The 25957-nt window shown below is 54.9% G+C and overlaps 1 protein-coding gene across 1 annotated transcript in view; it reads right to left on the reverse strand.

Moving 5' to 3' along the window:
- TNS3 (tensin 3) overlaps positions 1-25957 on the reverse strand; it is a 217087-nt gene that overhangs the window by 31388 nt on the left and 159742 nt on the right. The window lies entirely within an intron of this gene.

Raw genomic sequence — 25957 nt, forward strand, 5'->3', positions numbered from 1 at the left:
GAACCAAAAACAAGCACACCACGTCTGGGAGTTGGCCCATAGACGCAAACCTGCCTCGTGGACCCACCACCTTCCAGGAAGCGCACGCGGGGAGGGCAGGTGGAACACATGTGGCTGACAGTGTTCACCTTGAACTTCTGCTGTTAGCAGTTACGGTGACGTTTTGAAAGGACTGTCCCTGGGCCCGGCCACCTATTCCAGGCCGTTGGCTTCTGCATTCTCAGTCTGGGTCCGGACGGAGGCCCAGGGGTGCAGTGAGGACGGTCGGGAGCTGGTGAGGCGTCCCGCCCGCGAGGGAGCTGCCTGGCCGGTGACACGTGAGGGCCCCGGAGGCCCTGACACGTGCCTCTTTCACATCCCCAGCATCCTCCAGGCAAAGCCACATTTGTGTTTCTCCTGACATAGTCTCACATTTCCCCTTTCCTGCTGACACCCCAGGAGGAGGCACAATTCCATCAGTGTTTGGAAACCAGGCCCCTGGCTTCCTGGTTCCCTGGGCCAGCTGCTGTCCTGGCGCCCCTCCCTCCGGGGCTCCCAGACCTTCCAGGACCTTCCGGGCCCAGGCTCCCCTCAGCTTCCCCTTCCTGCACTTCCTTTACCCAGAACAGGGGTGACAGAGGGTCGTGGGCTTTTTTCCAAAAGGTCTATTTTTAGGCCCCGCTGGGGCCGCTGCAGGAGGTTCCGTGGGAAGCTGGATAACATCTGCTCCCCGCTGGCCGCGATTCTCAGCACAGGAAAAGTTTCCAGGAAGAAGGGGGCCCCGCATGCTCGCTGCCCGCCCAGCCCGAGCCGGCCAGACCCAGGTCTATGCGTGCTGGGACGTGGCCCCCACCTTAGGCGCAGGGACCACAATGTGCTGCACAAGTTGGGGTGCAGGACATCAACACAAAGTCACGCCTCCCTGCCTTCCTGTGCGTGAAGAATCTTACAAAGCACAACAACGATTGACTCGTGCGTCAGTGACTGTTAATTACAAACTGCAGCTACACTTCCACATGGCCTTTAAGGAAACGTGAAATAAATTTAGCAGGGGCGATGTCAAGAGGATAGTCACCTATCCCGGGGAAGAAAGAGGAGTTTTGCTATTTGACCACCTGACTGAGCCTCAGGCCGTGAGAAACAGGCATATTCTCGGTCACCCCTCTGGAAGCGAGTGTGAGGCTGTACATACGTATGGTCGATCCATCATCGATCGATCCAGCCTCCACCATCATCCATCTGTCACCACGTCCCCCCAACACCCTGCCCTCCTGCTCACACCCGGGGACTACGGAGTTAACTGTGGACCATCAGAGAGATTTCTGCACGAGTAGTATGAACACATTTTTCGTCTCCGTCCCTGTATCTCCAGGTGTGAAGGTTGGGGCTGCCGGGAAGGTTGGGGCTGCCCACACCCCCTGAGGTTCTGGACCTGGGCTCTTGGCCACAAGTCACGGACCGCTGGCCGCACTCCCAGCCTCTGGCACTCCATCTGCAGAATCCCACCCGTGAACAGCAGCTCAGATGTCTTCTCGGGTCTGTTCAGCTCTAAATTTAAAGTGTTATTTTTAAAAAGCATGACTTTGCATGGGAAGCTGGGTAGAAGTGATTTTTTTTTTTTAAAAGGAAGTCCTTATCTTAGCACGCTTCTGTTATTTGTCTACGAACAGCAGGCCATTAAGCCGAGCTTCTGGAAAGCAAAGGAAGGACAGCCAAGCAACCAGATAGAAGGAGAATTAAGTAGGGAAAACCCCTGAAAGGCTGGAACAGCCAAGGCCTCCATGTGTGTTTCTGGATGAAAATCAAAGCCGCGTACCCGCAGCCCCACAGAAGGAAATGGCGGATGACCTCCGCGTGGACGGACACGTACTTTCTCGGTCCTGAGCTTTTCCCTTCGTGCATCTTCGGGTCAAAATCTCTGACCGTGAATGTGTTCTACGGCTAAGGTCAGCATTTTCCGTGCGTAGCCGGAATGCCCCCCCCCCGGGGGTGAACTGGTTCCCTCTTCTAGAAGGACCGACGTTCTCGTTCCCCCGACAGACTCAGAAGTGCCCGGCCACGCCGGGGTCAGGGCTCCTGTCTGGGTGCAGACGGCTGACCCCGCCGTGACGCCCTCCTCCAAGCGGGAGTTACCCCCTCCAGAAACGTCTGCAGGCCTCCCCCAGCGGGGAGAACTGAGAACCTGCGCACACAGCTCAAACAGCCCGTTGCAGTCGGGACCCTGTGTTTTCCAGCCTCTTTGAGGATGTCCCTTTTCCATTCAGAGGTTCTGATTCAAACACGCTGGCAGGAAAACACACTTCCCCCTAGTTAGCTGGGGTGGTGCCGGGAATTCTAATGTGGAAACGGGGAGAGTTTCCAAAGCATTTGCTACCCGTGCGATGCACCACGCGAGGCCAGTCTCTCAGGCGCTCATAGGGCCCCGTGGCAACCCACAAAATTGGGCTTTGGTGTGTGCACCCAGGAGGACAAACTGCTTCCGTCCGCAGGGCTCGGCAAAGAACGGCATCGGGGCCGGGGGTCCTGGGGATACCGAGACCACCCGGAGCCTGGACGCGGGAAGCTGCACACAGAGCGGAGAAGCAGGCGGGGGTGAGGCGTCGTGACCAAAACCCCAAGGCCAGAACCTTCCTCTGCGGCTCACTGACATCTCCCTTTCCAAGAAAGAGCGTGGTAAAGGACACACAAACTTCACGATCTTAACCACCTGTGGTGTGCAGTTCAGCAGCACCCAGGACGCCCACGCCGTGCGCCTCAGCACTGCCATCCTCCCAAACCAAAGCTCTGTCCCTGTTAGACATCCTCCCCACCCCTCCCCCAGCCCCGCACCCACCTTCCTCCTCCCCGGACGGGACCCCTCGCAGGACCCTGCCCACGTGGAATCATCCAGTACGGGTGCTTCTGTGTCTGGCTTCTGTCCTCAAGGGTCATCCATGTGGCAGCATGTACGAAAATGTCCTTCCTTCTTAGGGCTGATGATATTCCACTGCTGGATGGGCCACGTTTTGTTTATCCTTCATCCAAGGGTGGGTACGTGTGTGCTCAGCCCTCTGGCTCCTGTGAGTAGCCCCACGTCTTTCTCCCGTGTTCTGTCAGCCAGTCACGTGGTGGGGACCGGTCACTTGCAGCAGCCCCAGTGATAGGAGATCTTGAAGCTGCTGTCCACTGGGTAGGAATCAAGGCAGACTGGAATGCATACGGCAGACGGCGTCGGGCTACCCGGGGGACAGGGCGCCAGGGAGAAGGAGGCACTGGACCTCCCTCAGGGAACCCTTCCTTGTGTGGAGGCCAGAGCCCAGAGAAAGTGCTTTCCAAGCAGAGGGGAGCCTATGCACCTGCTGGCAGGTCAGCCGAAGAGAGACAGGGAGTGTGGTCACCACAGCCTGCGTCCCGGGATTTACACGCAGATGGAGGCCAGCAGCAGACACGGACCCCACAGACGACGCCCAGGTCTGTCGGTGAAGATGCCTGTCCTTGTGACCCCCGTTTGGTTACAAGTCCCAAGTTCCCAGAACAATTCCAGCCCCACAACGGGGCCAGGCCACAGGACAAAAATTCTTGATGTTTTCTTCCTTCGGGCACAATTCCAGCAATCGGCTTTCCGCTAGAAATGCACGTGGGTTTCATGTGAAACGTTGCCACGGGACGTCTAAGGAAAGGTCACTTCAGCCCGGCAAAGACTGCTGACATATGGACCCTGAAGAGCCTTCAACCAGTATGTGGGTGGGAGCCTTCTTCCCACCATGACTGTACTGCAGAACTTCACAGTCACGTTCAAAGGGCCTGTGGCACAAGCCCGCCTCTTGCCATGACTGGAAGACCCCATTTCCCACGGAAAATCTGATGGACATACATCCAAGGCATCTTTATGGGATGCTTACGCCCCAGAACCCCTGGGCATTTGGGGACCTGCCTCTGGGACCCCAGCAGGCTAATGGGAGGTTTCTGTCCCAATTTCAGAAACCGGAAGTCTGCCATTTTCAGGAGATTATCACCGCTCAGATCCTAAAACCAGGTCCCCAGCCAGGCAGCAGTGAGTATGCAAAACCCGTAAATCACCCTGAGATCATGGGATCGCAAGACCACAAACCCTGTTAGGTCAGTGCTGGAAATCTCAGCCTCAGTTAACACTGCGTGGCTCCCTGGGTTCCCGCCATTACTGACTGTGTGAAGCTGATACGTCTTCACAACGTGTGCTGAGACACAGAAGATATTTTTGTTAGAAAAAGCAAGTTTTCATAGAGTGTCAGCACATTACCAATAATCCCTACGTGCAGGGCCCTTTGCAGGCTTACTTGGTCCTCAAAACAACGGGTCAGGGTCTGCACTGTCACCAGCTGACCTGACGGGAAGCCACATCTTCCAGAAACTCCCGTGCCTCGTTGGCCGGAGGGGATTCCAGAACCTTCTCCTGAATTCCCATCGTCATGCTCCTCTTCCTTCTGGACCCGGACTCCCTGGGTCAGAGTCCTGGTGTCACACATGTACCCGCGATCTATTCCTCACACAATGCGATCTATTCCTCAGGTCCTGGAAGCTAAAGTTGGAGATCCAGGCGTGGCCGGGCTGGTCCCTCCTCTGGCCTCTCCTGGATGCAGGGACGGCCGTCTCCTCCCCGTGTCCTCACGTGGTTGTCCTTCTGCATGTCTGTGTCCTGATGTCCTCCGCTTACAAAGACGCCATCACACTGGACCAGGGCCGCCCTAATCATCTCCTTTCACCATAGTCACGTCTGCAAATCCCTGCCCCCAAATCCAGCTGCATTCTGACGTCAACACGTGAACTTCCGGGGAGGACATGCCCACAGCACTAGGCACACGTTTTGGGGCGACGCAGCCTCTTTGGAAATGGCAGGATAAGAATGGGGGTGTGTGCTTCAGGGTCATGGGGAGGACTCCCTCGGGAGGACACAAAGGGTGCTCACTACGGCAGGCAATGAGGAACGAGAGATGGGAGGAGGAGACCACCTGTCATCTTCCCTCGTCCTCGGGGCCCTGGATGGCGGCCCCGACAAGGCTGAGGCAGACATCCAGAGGCGCAAGCAACCTCAGACTCTGGGAGCCCTCGCCGGACGGTGCACCCGCCATCCCTACCTGCGGCCTGGTGGGCGATCAGGAGGCTCCGAGGAGACGACACTGTGGCTCCCTGGACCCTAATGTCTTCACTCTGGCTATTTTCCACTCGCGTTCCCACCTGACACCATTTCCGACAAGCAGGCTGGTCACGCCGATGCACAAAAGGTCTTTGCTAACACAATCTTGGTGGTCAAGGTGTGGGGGAGGCTGTGCATGCACGTGGGAGCTTCAGGCCTGCGTTGCTCTCTGTGCTGGCAGTGGGGAGCCTGCTTGGGATCCTCTCTCCCTCTCTCTCTCTGCCCCTCCCTCCCCTGCTCTCTCTCTCAAAATAAAAGGAACAAAAACTTGCTCCAAACATCTCACTGTAACTTCCAGCACCCAGTCACCACAACAGACGCGCCTTCCACAAGAGGCCAGGCGAGACGGCAGGTGGCCGCCCCCGCAGAGCCACATCCTGGGACCCTCTCCCCAGAATGACCCCTCCCCCAGGACAGGATGCAGGAAATCGCTCCACTTTGGGGGGAAGGAGGAAACAGACCCGAGGGACCTGATCCTAAGACACATTTCCTTCTCTCCAAAGCGAAGGGCAAACCGAAATCCGCAGCGGATACGGGAGCGCCGCTCCTGGTCTCAGATGCCCCAGCCGCCCCCCACGAGTGGTCTGTCCTGTCTTCACAGTCCCTTAAACAGAACCACGAGAACTGACGGGGACCGAGCGTTCTCTGACCTTCTCGGCCCTCCTGGAGGAAGGGGGATTCTCTGCGTCCAAAGCATGAGCCGTTCCCTGAGATGCGAGCAAGGGTCAGCCTGGCCCCGGAGACCCGTACAGGGACCCGGATGGGGACCCACTCTCGCCGTAGAGGGAGAGACAGGGGAGGGTGAGATCAGAACAAGCGAGGATAAACAGGAAGGGCGAATTTCATGATTAAGGGAAGAGGAAGGCAGAAAGAAGCTGGTGGAGAAGTCTGGACAGGGCCCAAGTGCATGTGCACGGAGGCCTGGACGCCTCAGACAAGTCTGGGGAGCGCTGCACCACGGTGGAAGCTTCCTGTCCTCCAGAGGGGTCCCTCGTGGTGACAAGCCCCTCCCGGGTGCCGGCGCCCTTGGCCACCCATGGCCAGAACCCCCTGCAGATCCTCCAGGGGCCCCGAGAGGGAGCCGAGGCCGCTCCGGTCCTTGGGGAGCCCCGGACTCGGCGGGGGCTGCGGGTGGGGACGCAGCTCCCTGCCTGACCCTGTCCTCACAGAAACCTGAACTCTGCGTGCCCATCTTTTACTGCACGGGAGCCGTGGTTTACTGACACCCCAGGTGCCTGGGTCCGCAGGGCGCCTCCCCGCGAGGACGCGGCTCTCCGGAGCAGGAAGCCGCGCAAGAGGAGGCAGAGCTGAGATGTGGACGCGGGAGTAGGGTCTCCGTGGCGCGGTCGCAGCTCCAGCACCACGGCCCCTGGCCTGGCGACAAGGGGGCCGACGCGTTCCCTCTTCCCGCAAGTCTGCCCAAGGTGCGCGTTCCGGGCAGCCTGTCATCGAGGGGTCCCCACCCTGTGGCCACGTCCCCAGAGGGCCATCAGGCACCACACCAACCCCTGCCCAAGGGGCAAAAGATAAGGCTCTGGGCCCTCCGGAAACATCCACCTTCCTTCAGGGCAACGGCCGGGGGCGTGCCTCTCCCCTCCCTCCCTCCCTCCCTCCCAGCAGATCCCTCAGCCACAAAGACAACACACAGTCTTACTTCTAGCCTCTTCATGATAAACTGTCCCCATGTTCTACTGCAACCCCGCCCACTCCGGGGAACAGGACAGCATCCCGAGCTCAAGGCTTCACACCCCACACGGGATCCGCTCATGGAGTCTCCATCAAGTGCCCCTTGCAGCTAAGGCTGGGATTTACCTCCTTGGCTCCTGCGGGCCGCTCCCGGTGCCCATGGACCATGCCTCCGCCCCGAGAGTCACGTCCCTACTTCACCTCGGTGTCCCGTGTCTCTGCACCGAGGACGTGTTTGTACAGCAAATGTTTACCGAATTAGCAAAGCTAAAAACAGTCTGGTTGGGAACTTGTGGTTCCGGCCAGGAGGGAGCAGCCTCACTGTGAAACTACACCCTGGATGTCACCAGGCCGCGGCACAGGAGACCCGGACAGGTGCACAGGCAGCGGCTGCCCAGGGCCCTGGGACCTGTGGGGGTGAGCCACCTGCTGGCCTTACTGCCTCCCACAGGTCCCGGGACTACCGACCGGCACGGACAAATCAGCTCCAGGAAAAGCCTGCTCACCTCTCCAAAAGGCCAAACCAACCAAACAAAAGAAAGTGGCCACACAGCCACAGAAAACCATTCTGGCAATACCTGCCCCAGGCCAACTCAACACCCACAGAAACCCGCAACGTGGGTTCAGGACAGCCAGGCAGTAAGCTCATCTTTCCCAACACCCCCGCTTCCCAGAGGAAGGGGGCCCTCAGGATGTGCCCCCAACCCCGGGAGACATGGGCATGGCGCAGGGCCCTCTGCCTCCAGCCAGAGGCGGAACAGCAGGGCCGGCGGGAAGGTGAATCTCACCACCACATGGTCCATGCTGCAGAAAGGAGACCAGACAAAATAAATCCAGAGCCTCCCCACATGGCATCAGGAAGTCCCCCTCGTCACACTAGGGACCAGGAAAGTCACTTGGATGAACGCAGACTGTGAACGATGACGGCGTCAGCATGAATCGGGTGCTGGGATTACCTGGCAAGGATTTTACAGCAGCCTCAGAACCCTGCTTCTGGAAACATTTGCGTACTCTCTTCAAACAAATGGGGGGGAGGGGAACAACAACAAACCCAAAATCTCAGTAAGGAAGTAAAAGTTACAAAAAAATGGTAGAAATGAAACATGCAGTAAGAGAAGTGTGAACAGCAACGTGGGGGGGACAGGGAGGGGATCCTGGCCACAAGGTCCAGCAGGAGCATTTATCCCACGTGAACAGCACAGCAAAACAGGCCCAGGGGAGGGACCTGAGCGCCAGCAACAGAAGATCTGATGGCTGTGCCCTGGGGGACCCAGAACAGGGAGAGCCTGGCTGGAGGTCCTGAGACGAAACGATATCTGAAAACCCCCCAGATGTGGCCAAGCAGCTGACTGATCCCCAAACAGGATAAACAAGAAACACCCCACCCATCATGAGGAAGCTTCTGGACGCCAGAGACAAGGAGCCCATCCTACACACAGCCCCAAAGAGGAACACCTATGGGCAACTTCAGTTCAAACATAGGTAACTAATTCATCTGAAACCAAGAGGCCAAAACGAACTGGCCCCCATGTCGCAATGACCGAAGGAAAAGGACTGCCAACTGGGAGTTCTACTAGGCGGCCAAAATATCCCTCCGCCACTGGGGAAAATAAGACATTCGCAGATGACGGAGAACGAACAGAATTTGTTGTTCACAAACCTACTCTTAACGAATGGCCAAAGGACACTGTCCAGAAAGAATGACAATCACGAGGCTTGGAACGTCCAAGATAAAGGAGACATCAGAATGGGTGAAAAGTACCTAAGACAGGCAAGAAAACAGAAGCCGAGGGGCGAGATCCAGGGCAGCAAACAGAGGAACGCTCCGCCCCTACTGCTCCCAAGAACTGTGCCTGATGTTTAAGCCCCTGCCCCACCTGCACGTGATGCACACACGCGGCAGAGAGGGGTCCACGTTGCCCTTGTCCGCGTGGCAAACCGTTCTGGGATTCTCTGCAGAGCAGCCCCTTTCCCGTGGACAGCGCCCCCTTTTCTCGAACCAGACTTCTAGTCGCTGTGAGTCTGGTCTCACCTTCACCTCCCAGGTGATGGACAGGCCCTTTGCACGCTCAATTCTCCGGCTCGCTGGCAAGTCCTCACGTCCGGTGGCGGGACCCTAGCTAATGAAGATCCTTTACTCTGTGACTTCTAAAAGCACTTCATCAAGTCCCATTGCAAGAAACCCATCGGTGTTCTGATTGGAACTACATTAAATGCACACACGAGGTTGGTAAGATGTGACACCTTCACGACGTTATCTTCCGACCCAGGAACACGGTCTTTCTCCTCCTTTATTTGTATCTTTTTAAACATCTCCTTACTAAACTTGTAAACGTTCCCCTATTAACAAAAGAAGTGTCACTTCAGACAGTGTGCAAGCAGCTTTATTACCCCAGTTTTCCTTCAGCTGCCTCCATGTCACTCCTGGCTTGCCTTCGCCCAGCCCAAAGGCCAAGACCCTGCTGAAGACGGAAAGTCTACAGACAGCAGAAGGGACAAGACAGCTGGAAAACGGCATCCTTCTCAAAGATTCTGTCTTGGACAGACTGTGTCACATCTGCTCCTGTAACAGCCACAAGGAGGGGCCCCAACACCCACATCTTCTAAGACCAAATTTCATCTTCAGGGGACCCTTCTTCTTACCCCCTCAAGTGCTGTCAAGGAGCTCCATAACATTCTAGAAGCTTCTCTCTCTGCACTCAGTCACCCGGGAAAGCTGGCTCATCCTTGGGTCCTCCAACCCCATTCTCTCCCACTGAGTTTGCAAAAGTCTGTGTCACTTTCCTTGACCTGGTTTACCTGGCACCCACCTGATCTCCCTGAGGCTAATCACCTGTCAAGTATCAGACAGAGAACATGGCTCGAGGCCGACACTAGTTAGTGGCAGAAAGGGAAGCTGAGCTGGTCCACTTCCCTCAACTGACATCCTGGCAGGATGGAGTGGACAGTGGGCATGGTCTGGACCCCAGCTCTCACTGTCCCTGTGACCCAGTTCCCTCCATGTCACAGGGGAATGCCAGCATGGACGACTGGTCTCAGGTGACCTTAGGTAAAGTGAATGGGGAGGAATTTGCCACGGACCCAACTCAGCACCAAGGCCAGTGGGCCACTGATGCCTGCAGAGCCACCAGCCTCCACGAGTCACTTAATGTCCTTCAGCCACACAGCCTCACGGCCACCTTCCTGACTCCAACTCAGCTCGGCAGCCTACTGCTTTCGGACGGCACTTTGCTGCTTTCTTCAAATACAGGGAGAAGACACGGAAGGACAGGACACACAAAAGTCAGACAGGTAGCAGTCGGGGACATCTTTCCACAAGCGGTCCTGAACGCATAATCTGTGTGCCTCCAACTGACAGAGGGACCCTCCAACCCAGACCTTCACCCGGCCCTCAGCCCAATGCTGTGTGAGCAGCTCTGGATGCCCATGGCTTTCACATCAGATTTCTCCAAAAGGTTTTAAAATCCCGGTTACGTCACACATATCAACTTTCTTTAATCCTCATGAAAACGTTCCCGTGTGCAAACCATTAGTCCTGCATTGTGGACGAGCTTCTGAACAGCGAGGTTAATTAAGAAACTTGGGGGGGCACCTGGTGGCTCAGTTGGTTGAGTGTCTGACTCATGATTTCATCTCAGGTCACCATTTCATGGTTCATGGGTTCGAGCCCTGTGTCAGGCTCTATGCCGACAGCTCAGAGCCTGCCTGGGATTCTCTCTCTTTCTCTCTGCCCCTCCCCTGCTCATGTTCTCTCTCCCCGAAAATAAATAAAAATAAACTTTAAAAAAATACAATTAAAAAAAAAAAAAAAAAAGACCCTTGGTCAAAGGAGACCAGCGCATCTCTGTGACTCGGAAACCTATGTTCTTGCCTCGAGACGACTTCGCCCCGCACTGGGGAGACGTCCAAGTCAAAACCCAGCCCTAAGGTACTGACTCTTCCCCTCCAAATACAACAGATGCCACCGTGGGCAGGGAGTCCCCTGCATGTTGAGAAGGCACAGGTGCGGGTGAGGCATCTCCGGCCACCGACACTTGATGGAAGGACAGAACGACCTCTCTTCTCTTGCAATCAATGGACCAAAACTCTCGAATCTCACACCTCAGGAGTCAGAAAAACACTCCCATGCTACCCAATTTCTAGTATCTTGATGTGTGCAAGAAATTCACGGGAAATTACTCCCATGTATGAACTGTGTACATTTTAACCCATTAAACCGGGGGTAACACTGGAACAGACACTACCTTCTGGACAGGAGCGGAGGAATCTCCCAATTCTGGAAGGGAGCACACACAAGACCCTCTGGGGAAAGAACCAGAAGGCGACAACTGATTGGTTTGGGCTTCTCTTTCTTCAAGAGGCTGAATACCTTTGAACCCTATGAAGCATCTGGGGTTTTCCCGTCTCTCCCTCTCACCCGTCCCCATCCTTCCAGCTACAGCACCAGCACGGTGTGGCACCAGCCCAGGGGTCAGCAGATGTGGAGGCCAGCACTACCCTTGGGCACGGGTGCCAGGTGGCCCCTCAGACCCAGGCACCTGCTCTGTCCACGTCCTGTAGGCTCTCATGGGTGCAGTCGGAGGACAGATGCAGGGAGTGACCCCATCCCCCACCCCCACCCCCACCCCTGCCAGGTTCTGGCTGCAGGGAGGGACTCCCACCCCCACCCCCCAGGTTCTGGCTGCAGAGAGGGGCCCACACCCCCCTCCCCCAGGCTCTGGCTGCAGGGAGAGACCCCCCCACCCCCACCCCTACCCCCACCCCAGACTGCTCCCAGTGCCTCCTCCCACACTCGCTGACAGTCTACAGCTCCCAGGAAGTTGAGTACAGCACCTGGGTGCAGCCCGGGCCTCCACCACGGGGAAAGCTGACGTCCCCCAGGGCCTGGGGCAGACGGGACAGCCCTGGAACAGGGCAGGCAGGCTTGCTCGGTCTCAGCAAAAGAATGTGCTGTGCTGGGAAGCAGCCGGGCTCCCAAAGCCACACATCTGTGAACCAGGCTTTCGGCAGAGACAAAGCATGGCTTTCTTCTGGCAGGAGGGGCCCCCTGGGCTCCGGGGCTGGGGTGTCTATTGCAGAGTCTTAGGGCCCGAGGGCTGTCACCAAGTGACAGGGGACACGGGGAGGGGAGAGTTACCCTCCTCCCAAGTCTAGCTCCCCAGCTCCCAGGCCCTGGGACTCTGCACCCCTGTCCCCTCCCCCCACCCCTCCCCCACCTCCGGGGAGCTCAGGTTTCAGCCTGCCCCCCCCCCCAATGCCAGCAGGCTTCGGGTGGACCAGAGAGGCCGCTTACCTGGGCAGCTCGGGGCGCCACTCAATCCACGGAAGGGCCCGGGAAGTCGTGGGCCAGGCGGAAGGCGCTCCCTCCGTGGGCTGTCCCTAGCGGCCCAGTGTGTGAGCAGCGTCCCCCACCCCTGGGGCAGGGCGACTCTGGGTTCCGGTGTCCCGGGGGGGTCGGGGCGGGACGGGGGCGGCCACCTCCGTGGAGGCCCATTCAGAGGGCGGCAGGGGAGAGCCCGTCCACGGAAAGAATCCGGGACTGCTGTGCGGGCCGCCTGCCCAGTCGCTGCCTCCAGACGCGGCCCCGCCTGCTGGCCGCGCGGTTCGCTTCCTCTCAGTCTCCCTTCTCCCTGCTTTAACCTCTTACAAACCCCCCAGCTGAAGCCGTCCCCAGCTCTGGTTCAGCCCCTCGGCCGGTGTCACCCAGGAGATGAACAGAGAGTCCAGGGGACCCTGCAAGCCCCCCTTCCTGAGAAGGACCAGCACCCCAGGACATGCTCTTCCAGCCCCACCTCCCCCAAAGTGGACCAGATCCTCTGGGATCCCCACTCACAATGGAGAAGCTCCAGCAGCCACCGGAGTCCCTGGTCAGCCCTGCCCTGCCTACCAGGGTCCCCCGGATGGGGGCACACCGCTCACCGGGGCTGCCCCCACCAGCCCAGGGCAGCCAGGGACCTGCCTCCTGCTCAAATCCTGGAGGTTTCCTTCCTGACCACGGTGGACTCCAACACCCGCCACCCGCCACCTTACCATGTCTTTCCAGCTCTTAGCTGGGTCCCCTGGCTGCCAGCCTATTTCCCCAGCAGGCTGCTGGCGGGCCTGAACATTAGGTCCCTCTCCTCCCTCTTCTCTGCTCCTGTCCTTCCCTCTATCTGAAAAGCCACACTGCCGCCCCCACAAACAAACTGGTGAAGAACTCCTATACACTCTTCAAAGCCCATTTCGAATGACCCTGCATTTTTACATGACTTGGAACACCATCGCACTCAGTCACACGGAGGTATGTGCTCCATCCCCCTGCGGCCTGGCTTCCCCCAAGGCTCCAAGGCCCCCTCAGAGCACGAGGTCCCTCCCAGGACACCCGTTTCTTGCTCTCGTCCCAGCGGGGCCTCCAGAGCACTGCAATGGCCCCGGGTGCACACACACAGGGGAGCTTCCAGCCACTGCCTGCCTGGCCCTCTGATGCACTCATCACCCCGGTGAAAGCCGGCAGGCCCGCGCCCCTCACTAGGACCCCCGGGGCCACCTCTCTGTTACTGGCCAGGAAGATCCCCGGATCGCTGTCCTCGAGGTCCAGGCAGGGCACTTCCTGCGGATTGTTTATGTGCCTAAGGGAGAGCAAAGGATATGTCGGAAATGCCTGACCATGGCGCAGGGCAGCCTCGGCCGGCGGACAGACAGGCCCTTCCCATGGTCGACTCTGCCTGAACAGAAAGGAAGGATCACGTCGTGCGGCTGGGCCCAGGAAGGCACTCCTCGGGGTGGGTCCTTCCCGTGGTGCCCGGCAGACGCCACCGCAGGCCTGACGAGTATGGGGCAGCCGTTGGGGCGGTGGGGGGGGGGGGGTGCAGAGGGGAAGCAGCACAAGCTTTCTGCAAACGCCGCTACCATGTGGCTTTGGTGCAACTCTTCCCTGACCTGGGCTCTCGGCATGGGTGGGAGTCTACAGACATTTTAGAACCTTCTGGAGATGTGTCTGCCCTGCCTCCTTCTCCTCTTTGCTGGGGGTCCCAACAGGGATGAAGCTGGTCTCATGGCTGTGCTGTGAGTAGCACCAAGTCAACCGATGAAAAGTCAGGAGACTGTCTCCTGAAACTGCTGACCCCCACCTTGCAAGCCCGACCTGGGTCAGCGGGAGGACACTCCTGAGCTCACCCTCACCTCGCTGGGCCCCGGCAGGCTCACCCCCAGGTCAGTAAGGTCACAGATCAAATGCAGATAGGGCCCGTCTACTGTGCTGCCCCACACGCACGGCCCGGCTGCCCTCCCTCCACGCACTCGGCTCAGACGGCACCCACTGGAATCAGGTCCTCACCAGGCCCGGATGAGCACCCCGCCCACGTGCGGTTCACCCAATGAAGCTGAGCCCGACACCCAACAACTGGGGTATCAGCAGGATACGTCTTAGGACTAAAAGCTCCTCCTATGTGCACAGGAGGGGGCCCCAGGACCCCAGAGAGGAGGCATCGGAGACCCGCACGCAGGACTTCAGCAAGGGCTCTGCCCTAGAAACACAGAAGTGAGGGATCTCCGGAAGGTCCTGAACGACACACATCAGACAGGGGTCCTCAGGGTGGTTCTGACACCCTCCCCCTGCTTTCCCGGGGGTCCACTACCCCCCCCCCCAGCATCGGGGGAGGCGCTGCTCTAGGCTGCTTATGATCCAGTCCACTGATGGGCTTTTGCAGAGAAGGGATGAAAAGCAAACACTAAAAGCAACCGCACAAGCTCAGTGATACTCTGACTACACGGTCATCCAATGTCAAGGTCCTCCAATGCCTGGTCAGACCGCCCATCTGCCTAGTATGAGACCACCTGCACCCGTGGGCACACAGAACTCACCCACAAACCCACTGGAGCGCACGCTGGGCCCGGGAGCATCTGAAAGGAAACTCTCCCTTTTCTCCCCACTATTGAATTCTTACTTCCCTGGCTTCTGGGTTTTCTATACATTCGCTCCCTTACAGAAGCACACACGAAGGCATGGCACGTAATAAACGCTGAAAAAGCGACGAATCCCTCAACGTAGGCCTACCTAGGCATATGTGCAGGCGCTAGCCATCCGAGGCGCTAGTCCACACCACACGTGTGCGGTCACGCACTGACACGTGATGGTATTTAAACCAAAGACTATGTTTCTTTGCCTAAATGGTGGTTTGGTCAGGGCCTCTGTCCCTCGGGGACACACCCTAACCTGGGGGCTCAGGTGGCAGCCAGGAACGGGAGGGGGGGGGGCGAGAGACGTCTGGCCCTCCTCAGGCCTTGTAACCCACGACCTCCCTGAGTGTACCCAGCAGCACGTGGTGTTTACCCGGTGCTCCGTGGCGCTCACCTCTGGGTGCGCGGTGTGTGAGGGGCAGGAACGGGGCCTCTGTCAGAGAAATGGCACCTGTGCCCGCGTTTCCTTTGGGTCCCTCCCCCCCATTCCAAGAGGTGTCCGACTGGCCGCGGGGACTCCCCACCGCACACACGCCAGGGGCCACTGCGGGGCGGACAGGAGGCAGAACCACCCATCCAGTGCCAGGACCGAGCCCAGTGTTTCAATGTTGATAACCGACGGGGCTTTGGAAGTGCATTCAGAATTAAAACAAACAAACAAAAAACTTACGGGAAGGCAAATTTTTGGCAGGTGATCCTCTCCACAGGCTGGAATCCACCTTCCTTTCTCAGAGACTGCCCCCCATGCCACCCACGACACAGCTCCTTAACTGTTGTTTAAGTTTCAAAGATGCCAGAAGTCCCACAACTTGTGTAAGACCAGAGAGCAGGGCCCCCGGAGGCTGTCACCAAGGCCTGGGGCTGCAGGGCTCAGGATCAAGGGGACAGCAACCTCTCTCCACACACACACACACACACACACACCCTTCTCCCCCCCCCACCTCCAGCCCCCACTGGGGAAACACAGAAGTTCAGTGCTCTGAGATTCAAGAACAGTCCAGCAGAGGGGGAAGCAATGAGCTGAGTCCACTAAATTGGGAAACACAAAGACCCCTCTAAGCCAAAGGAAAGCACACAAAAGACTGCATTCATTGCAGTCGGACACAGTCGGTTCATGCGGGCACTTGCAAGCTGGCCGGCTCAGCAGACGAGGTGCTTGCACAGAAGGCCAACGTGCGTATTTTCAGGGCTGCATTCACTCAAGTGAATGAACGCTCTCATTCCCAAGCCTGGCCGCACACAGACTCCACCAGCCCACCAGGATGTTTACTTAAAAAGAAAAAACTTTTTAATGTTTATTTGTTTTTGTGAGAGAGAGAGACAGACAGACAGACAGAACACAAGCAGGGGAGGGGCAGAGAGAGAGGGAGACACAGAATTCGAGGCAGGCTCCAGGCTCCGAGCTGTCAGCACAGAGCCCGACGCGGGGCTCGAACCCATGAACTGTGAGATCGTGACCTGAGCCGAAGTCGGACGCTTAACCAACTAAGCCAACCAGGCATCCCAGGATGTTTATTTTTAAATAGATTTTGAAACACTCAATTTTTCTTTCTTTACTTTCTTAATCTGGGGCCTCGGGGGTTAGGGGTCTGGGCAACAGTTGTTCATCCATAGCCATTTTGTGGGGTCAGGGGGCCCTGTTGTGTACGGGTCAGTGTGCAAGGGCATCACACATGTGCAGAGACGTGGATACGCCCTTTCCGTTCACACACAGGCACCTAAACACGGACACAGGATCAGTATATTACGTAAATGTGCTTGTTTTCAGGATCTGCAAGATTCAAAGCAATCAGGGCCATCTGTAAACGTCACACACGTTCATGTTCAGCACATGCCTTTACTCCTACTGTAAACACTCTCATCGCAAGTTCATCGCATTTCAAAAACAAGCCAACTCGGGTACAGGAAGGAAAGGGGATGCTTGGTGGAAGCATTTTGCAATTTGTCAAGCTTTGAAGAATGACAACTTTTTTTTTTTTATTTAAACAAAAAGAAAGCATTGCCTCCAAGTACTCTCTCTCACTCTCTCTCAACGAGACATTCCAGGCTGCTCCCTCTGGCAAACGTCCCCTGTCTCGGCCCTTTGAATCCAACTCCAAGGGGTCCCAGCAGCACTACCCCAAGACCAGGGGTGAAGCCCTATATACTCTGTCCTGCCGGGGGATCAGAATTCCTCCTGGTCTCAGGGCACCTGGGTGGTGCAGTCGGTCAAGCATCCGACTCTTGATCTCAGCTCAGGTCATGATCTTACAGTTCGTGAGTTCAAGCCCCAAGTCAGGCTCTGCACCAACAGCACAGAGCCTGTTTGGGATTCTCTCTCCCTCGCTCTCTCTCTCTCTCTCTCTCCCCCACTCGCACACTCTGTCTCAAAATAAATAAATAAACTTGAAAAACAAAACAGCTAGTTTTATGTTCCATTTTACTCTAGTTAAAAAAAAAAATTCTATCATGGATTAAATTTGAAGCTGCTATACATCAGAGGCAAATTTTGTAATGAAACATTCTCTCATGTTTTCCCACTTTGCAAACAAATATCAAGGCTAAGTATTGGATCAGAAATGACAGAACAGCTCATATCGTGAACTCCATCATTCTGTCTCTTTCCTGTATGAGGCTTGGGAGCAAATCACCCCTTCACGCAAAGTCTTCAAACTTTGTTTTCAAGAAGCACATTTCCTCCTGAGGCTTTAAAAGCTTCACACCCAATTCCAAAGTGTGTAGGGGGTCCCCACCCCAACAAGCAATTCTCCAACACGACACAGCTGGGGCTCCTACAATTCGCCTTGACTGACACCATCTACCCGGTGAGACAGCGTCAGACCCCCCAAGCTGAGGGCTCATCCTCCAGCACGGCCCCTCCCCCCTCCAGACACCAGTCCACGTGTCACCTGGGTTCTGACCCACCAGCTACAAACTAGAGGCTCTCACGACCCCTCCCAGGGTTTGGTGAACTGGCTGGAGCCGCTCACAGGACTCGGGGGACAGATCGCTCACTAGATCGCTGGTCTGTTGTAAAAGGATTAAGTCAGGAACAGAGGGAAGGGAGAGCTGCCCACGGCGCGGATGGGGAGGGGGCGCCGAACTCCCTGCCGCCCCGGGGCTCACTGTCCTCCCGTCTCCACGTGCTTACCAACCCAGAAGCTCTCGGGACCCGTCTGTTGGGTTTTATGGGGGTGTCATTACAGGAGCCTGATTGATGAAATATCGGCCATTGGTGATGGATCCAACCTGCAGCCCCTCCTCCCGAGGCCAGGGGGTAGGGCCGACAGCTCCCCCAGTAACCACGTGGGCGGTCCCGCTGTAGCCCCTCCTCCCGAGGTCAGAGGGTGGGGCCAATAGCCACGCTCCTGTGAACACGTGGGCGGTCTCCCTGCAGCCCCTCCTCCCGAGGTCAGGGGGTGGGGCTGACAGCCCCGCCCCTGTGACCACGTGGGCGGTCTCCGTGGCAACCAGCCCCCACCCCCAGGTGCTTTTCCAAACTCCTGTTAGCACTAGAGACACCTTTCTGCTCCTCCACTTAGGAAACCCCGAGGGTTTGGGAGCTGTGCCGGGAGCGCGCCTGGAGACCAAATCTGTCTTACTAGAAACCAGAGTCCCAGGGTCCATTATGGAATCGCTGAGAAGTCTAAGGATGGCGTCTCCGCGTGCACGTGTTTCCCGGGCGTAACCAGGCAGGTCAGAGGGGCATTTCACACACACACACCATCAACCGTCCGGGGCTGCCACTGCAGGCTGGCGCTGGAGGGTCCTGGGTGGGTCAGACCTGCCCGTCTCCGTCCTCACGGGGCTCCCTGGGTCAAATGTGAAACCTCAAAACCTCACAGGACGCCACCCTGTGTCCCCTCCTGTCCCCAATCCTTCCAGTTAACCAGCACCCCTGGTGGTTACAACCCGCCTCCTGAGAATTAAATAGTATCTGATCTGAATTCAGATTTAAGTGCTGATTATTTGGGACAAGTGTTTAAATGTCCCTCTCGGTCCCTGAGCAGGGGCTGTGAGAGCAGCTTACTAAGGCCCCCCAACAGCAGGGAGGGGCTGTCTGGGCTCTGACTCTCCCCCCACCCCCACCCCGGCTTCTCATTCCTGAATCTCCCAGTACTCCTGGCGCACACGCTGACACACTTTCTGTTTATCTGGCTTGGTCACTGCGGAGGGGCTGGTGTCTGGTGAAGGGTGAATGAATGGGAGGCTCCGCCAGGCAGGCCGCCACTGAAACCAGGTGGCCAGAGGGAGACCAGAGCACAGGACCTGTGGCCCAGGGAGCACGCGCTGCCCCCGACGCCAAGCTGCAGGATGGGCCTGACCTGCGTCAGAGTGCCTCTGTGACCAAACAGGACTCAGGACCTGAGAGCCCCTTCTCCAGAGGCCCCTTGGCCAGCCGGCCTCGGAGCGCCCTGATGTGGCCAGGATTCTGCAAAGTCATCCCCACCCTGTGTCCAAGCCTCTGCCCTCCAGCAGCAAGAATCCTGCTGGGCCAGTTTTGCAAAACGCCCCCTTCCCTTGCCCTGCCTCTCAGTAACTTTCCACCCACTGACCTGTCCCTGTGCTGAAGTGTAGCCCAGATCTCCCCTGCAGGCTGTCTTTCCCACCTGCACCCGGTGCCTATCACCCTCTCTGACACCTGTCTGGTGGGTCTGGGTTTCTGCAGACTCAGAGGGACACAGAGAGAGTTTCTGCAAAGTAGAGTTCTGCTAACTGTGTGCTGAAACGAAGCCAGAACGTCCCTGAGACTGTAATGGTCACAGCAACAAAATGAGAAACCCGCTATTTCTCCCTTAGCCTAGTTAGTGCTTAGCCCTGCTCCCGCTTCAAACTCGCAGACCTCCTCAACAGGCAACAACCGGTGTGAACTGGCTGAACACACTGGGTCCTCTCCTGGGGTCCTCGCCGCCCCAGGATCACTGATCCTCCCGGATCACGCCCTGCACTTCCAGGAGGGCGGGGCTGGTTGACCACAAGTGCCCAGGGCATGCGTGAAGACCTCACCCACCACCAAGGACTCTCTTACCTATACTTTAACTTCTCATCATGCAGAATTCCAAACACATACAGAAGGAGGCAGAACCATAGGATAAACCTCCGTGGAAACCACCCCCCTGCCCCCAGCTGGTCAACTGGCAACCAATACTCTCTCTTCAACCACACCTGAACCGTCTCCCCCAGTGGGATTTACACTGAACTTATGAGTTTGAGCCCCTTATAAATTCACACACAGCTATCAAGCGTTACACATGGATGCCCCATACCCCTTTTTGCAATAAAAAATTATATTAGTCTAGAAGTTCTTAAATTTAAATTCAAGTTAACATAGAGTGTAGTAATGGTTTCAGGAGAACCCAGTGGTTCGTCTCTTATATGTAACAGCCGGTGCTCATTGCAACAGGTGCCCTCCTTAATGCCCATCCCCCAGCCAGCCCATCCCACCAACCACCTACCCTCCATCAACCCTCACTTTGCTCTCTGTATTTAATAGTGTCTTATGGTTTGCCTCCCTCTGTTTTCATTAGTTTTCCTGCCCTTCCCCTACTACTGTGTTCATCTGGTTGTGTTTCTTAAATTCCACGAGTGAAATCATACGATATCTTCGTCTTGACCTCTTTCACTCAGCATAATACCCTCCAGTTCCATCCACGCTGTTGCCAATGGCAAGATGTCATTCTTTTTCATCGCTGAGTACTATTCCGTTCCATCATACATCACATCTTCTTTATCCATTCATCCTACCCTACAACCCAGCGATTGCACTACTTTGGAATTTATCCAAAGGATACAAAAATGCTGATTCAAGGGGTGCCTGGGTGGCTCAGTCAGTTAAGCATCTGACTTCAGCTCAGGTTATGATCTCACGGTTGGCAAGCTGGGGCCCTGTGTGGGGCTCTGTGCTGACAGCTCAGAGTCTGGAGCCTGCTTCGGATTCTCCCTCTCTCTCTTACCCCTCCCTTACGTGTGCTCTCTCTCTCTGTCTCTCTCAAAAATAAATTTAAATACATAACTAAATAAACAAATAACTAAAAGGAAAGACTGAATTTTTTAAAATGCTGATTCAAAGGGGGCACATGCACCCCAATGTTTATAGCAGCACTACTGACAATAGCCCTATCCTCCTTATCACTTTGCCCCAAAGGCAGAATCTGACAGAAGGACACCAGGACCTTGATGTTGATACAGCCAACACAGGCAACATCCTCACCCACAAGGGCCCCTCTAAAACCACACCTTCCCCCACATCCTTCCCCCCTCTGTCCTTCCTATAAACCCCTAGAAGACACTATAATTCTTTCTACAATTCTGCCATGGCAAGGGTGTTACAGACATGGAACCATACAGTATGTCAACTTCAGGGAATGACTTTGCTCTGGAAACTCATCCAGGTTATTCCGTGTTATCAGGAGTTGGCTGGGTTTCACCGTGTGGACGGAGCTCGGACCGTGTGACCATTCACCTGCTGAAGGACATCTAGGCTGTCTCCAGCTGTGGGCTACTAAAAACAGAGCTGCTACAAATCCCTGCGGAGGGGTTTTTGTGTCACTGGAAGTCTATTTCTTCAGGATAAAAACTCAGAGGTCCACTGCATAGTTTTGTTTTTTGTTTTGTTTTTTTTAGAAAGTGCCAGACCATTTCCCACAGAGAGGCAGCACCATTTTACACCCCCACCAGCAGTAAACGAGACTTCCCATTTCTCCACATCCTCACCAGCATTTGGTGCTGATGCTATTTTTTACTTTTCCCATTCTGCTAGGTCCATAGTGATCCTGAGGTCTATACTAGCATCTCGCTGGTGGCTCATGGCGCTGGACGTCCTCACATGCTTATCTGCTGTCTGTCCATCCTCCTCAGTGAGGGGTCTCTGGGCTTATACCCGCGTTCTGATCACGTTGTTTCTCGGTATGTAGAGGGCAAAGGCTTTCTCTCAGTCTGCTGTTTCCCTTTCAACCTCTTAGCAGTCTCTTCCTGAAGCAAACTCTTTCAATTTTGATGGAGTCTAACTTTATCAATCTTCCCTTTTGTGCTCTGAGTGTTAACTCTTGCTTAGCCTGGGATCCCAAAGATTTTCTATTTGTTTTTCCTAAAAGTTTTATAGTTTTATATTTTAGTTTGTGATCCATTTAAGGTTAATTTTTGTATAAGATACAAGACTTTGGTTGATGTTCTTTTTGGGGTTTTTTTTTTGTTTGTTTACTTATTTTTGAGAGAGAGAAAGCGAGTGAGCACAGAGGAGGAGCACAGAGAGAGAGGGAGACACAGAATCCGAAGCCTTCTTCAGGCTCTGACCTGTCAGCACAGAGCCAGATGCAGGGCTCAAACCCACCAATTGTGAGATCATACCCTGAGCTGAAGTCGGAGGCTTAACTGACTGAGCCACCCAGGCGTGCCCCCCCCCTTTTTTTTTTGACTGTGTGTCCCCAGTGGCTATAGATTTGTGAAAAGGACAGTTTTTCTTTCATTGAACTCGCTTTTGCACCTTTTCCAAAAGAAATCAGTTGGGCATATTTGTGGGGGTGTATTTTGGGGTTTTTTATTCCATTCCACTGGTTTTGTGTCTGTACCACGCCCCATCCCACACCACACAGTCCTGATTTCTGGTGACCCCATGCCTCCTACTTTATTCTTTTTCAAAATTATTTTAGCTATCCTGGGGTGCCTGGGAGGCTCCGTCGGTTAAGCGTCCAACTTTGGCTCAGGTCATGGTCTCTTAGTTCATGACTTCGAGCCTGGAGTCTGCTTCAGATTCCGTGACTCCCTCTCTCTCTGACCCTCCCGCACTCACGCTCTGTCTCTCTCTCTCTCTCTCTCTCTTAAAAATAAATAAACATCAAAATTATTTTAGCTATCCTAGTTCTCCTGCATTTCCATATAAGCTTTAGAATTGTCTTGCCTAGATCTACAAAAAATACCTTGTTTGGATTTTGTAGGAATTGTGTTAAAACTGTACATAAGTTTGAGAAGAACCAACATGTTCACCAGGGTGAGTGTTCCAACTCATGAACACCGTATTTCTCTCCATTTATGTATATCTTCTTTGATTATTCTTCACCGACACCATGCAGTTTTCAACATATGAGACTTGCATGTTTTCTTTGGCTTACGCTTTAGTATTCGCTTTTTCGATCTATTATAAATAGCACTGTATATTTAACTGAGGTTTATACGCGTTCACTGCTGGTATATAGAAATATAATTGATTTTTGTGTGTTTCTCTGGTGCCCTGCAACCAGCTGACTTAATTGTTCTGGGAGATTTTTTTATAGATTCCTGGGAATTCTCCACAAAGATAAATCGTGAATCTGCAAGAACGGGCAGTTTTATTTCCTCCCTTCCACTCTCGTCTTGTATTCCCTTTTCTTGCACAATGCCCCCTGTAGAATTTCCAGCATTATGTGCAAGCTGTAGGGTTTTTTAGATTCTTTTTTTGAGGCTGAGGAAGCTCCCCTCTGAGCTATTCTACCGGGAATTTACAGTCATGAAAAGATGTGGATTTTGCCCAAAAAATTTCCTTCGCATCTACAAATATAACATCATGTGATTTTTCTTCTTCATCCATTAAATATGATGGATTACACTGACGGATACTGAAGGAGCTTTGCAGTCTTAGAATAAATCCCATTTGGTCAAGGTGTGTAATTTTTTATATATACTATGGTTCTATTTACTCATGTTTGGTTAAGGGATTTTGAGTCTGTTCATAAGGGATATCGGTCTATCTTTTCCTTTTTGTTGTCTGTGTCTGGGTTTGGTACTAGGGTAACTCTGTCTTCATAGAACGAATTCTATGTTTCTAGAAGGGGTTGTGTAAAATTAGTGTTAATTGTTCTTTAAATATTTGGTACAATTCTCCAGTAAAACCATCAGGGCCGGGAGATTTCTTCTGGGGGAAAGTGTGTAAATTACAAATTCAATTTCCTTGATAGTTACACAGCATCATACTGTTTCACGTTGGGTGAGTGGTCACCACACGTGCTCACCACTAACCCCTGGGTATGGAGCCACTGTCCCAATCCTGTCCGCAGGGTCTGCGGTGACAGGCCCCCCCTTCACTGCTGACATTACTAATCTGTGCTTCCCCCTTTTTTGTCTGTCTTTAGAGAGATCTGTCAACTTTCCTGATCTCCTCAAAGAACCCGCTTTTTTTCATTTACTTTTTCTCATTTCCTTGTTCATAACTTCATTGACCTTATATTATATATTTCTATTATATTATTGTAATTTCATTGGTTCTGCTTATATGTATTATTTTCTCCCCTCTGGCCATCTTGGGGTCCTGGAGGCAGGAGTTCAAACATACCCGGTTCCAGACAACGGGTATGTTTATGGCCATGAACTTTCCCATCAGCACTGTGTTTGAGGTCTCTCCCACCAGTTTTGAAATGTTTTACTTTTGCTGTTTTCAGGTCAAGATGCTTTCAGATTTCCCTTGAGAGTTCCTCTTGGACCCACGAATTACGGGCTGCTTCATTTCCAGGCATTTGGGAATTCTCCCGTTACCGGGAGGAAGCATGGCACGCTTTCTTCTGGCTCTGTGATTTCACATCCCAGGGTGTGGTCCCCTCAGGTTCCGTGGTCCCAGTACCCATAGTCAGTCTGCCTTTTCCCCCCACCATTCAGCCTCTGGCACCTGTTCCACACAGACCGCCAGGTGTGCAGTCTCACCTTGCGGGAGGAACGGGGAAAACAACATCTAGTCCATGCAAGGATGACAGCGCCACCCTCTAGATGCGGATCTAAAGCAAATCCTCTCGTGTGTCCACACAGTGGCATTTGGCTATAAGTGACACAGAAGCAGGCATTAAGTTGCCTGGAGGATCCCACCCCGACATGGCACACTGGTCCCAAACGGGGCACTGTTGTACCTGCAGACGAGGAAACAGGCTCAGAGGGGCGCTGAGTCGGAGGCATGATTCTTCCATGAAAGGACTCAAATCCCAGCCCCCTGAGACCATCCCTATGCTTTCCCAGCACTGACACGAAGTCACTCCTGGTCTAGCTGAGGAAAGTGAAAACTGAGTCCTGTCTACTCTAACACCCTGGATCAAAAGCCCCTGGCTGGGGAGTGAGGCGGACCTGGACCTGCTGTGTGGCTCAGGGGGATGCGCTTCACCTCTCTGTGTAGGTTCCTCACCTGTGAGTAGGACGGCCCCATCACGTGACCACAACGTGAGAGAAATCACACTGGGAAGAACACAGAGCCAACGTGGACTACGCATGAGCTAGTGCAGTCACCACGGAGCCACCCGCGGTCCGGGGAAGTCACCCACCACCCAGGGGAGTCACCCGCTGCCCAGAATGAGGGACCAACCGCGTCAGGACGGCCGGACGAAAACCCCAGAAGACTCACAGGTGTTCTTAGGATGAAATACACTCCCTGTAATGCGTTCGCTTCTTGTATCTGAAATCTCCCACGGGGACGTTTACACAGGGAAGGCACTAGGACGACACACTGGCTACACTGATGCCGAATGTGCGCTGGCTGCGTGGGGCCGTGGACCACACCGGCCCCACCCACACCGTTCCCCTCTCCGGGCCTTTCTCAAGTTCCGGAAGGGTTGATACTCCACACAGGGACCCCAGAGGCCAAGTCAGAGGCTGCTGCTCAACTTGAAGGTTCTTTCCGGCATTTTCTGTCCTCGGGCTGATCATCCACACCCTCCGGCCGCCACCAGCACGTCTCCAACAAAGCTGGTCTCGATACACCGACATCAGCCCTCGGTCGTGGTGGGCTGGTGGGGGAGGAGGTGGGAACGAAGTCCCTGTGTTTGCCACCATCTACATTGTCCCAGTACAGAACAGATTTCTCCGCATGACGCTTACGGAACACACACGTGCACCAGCACCGCGCACCCTCTCCCTACTCCGTGCTTTACTCCCACCTGCTAGGAAAGGGGGCAGTGTGACCGCGGGGCTCTGCGCGGACAGAGACACAGTATGGTCCTGGAGCCACAGGGGACTTGGGGAGAAGGACAGCCCTTCCTCTAAAGGACGCACAGATCTGGTTTTCTCTAGGAAGGGAAGGACGGGGCACCGGCTGTCGTCACGACAACACTGCTGGGGAAGGAGGCGGGAGTTACGTGCTCTCCCAAAAACTGTGCGAGACGACCATTCAGGGAGCCTTCTTCCGCAGGGGAGAAAACCAGCAAAAGGAATCCACACTCACAGAGAAGAAAGATTTTCAAATGCGCCTGGGGGGCTCAATCCGTTGAGCGTCTC

The sequence above is a fragment of the Felis catus genome, chromosome A2 (assembly GCF_018350175.1).
Source record: "Felis catus isolate Fca126 chromosome A2, F.catus_Fca126_mat1.0, whole genome shotgun sequence".
Classification (NCBI taxonomy): Eukaryota; Metazoa; Chordata; class Mammalia; order Carnivora; family Felidae; genus Felis; species Felis catus.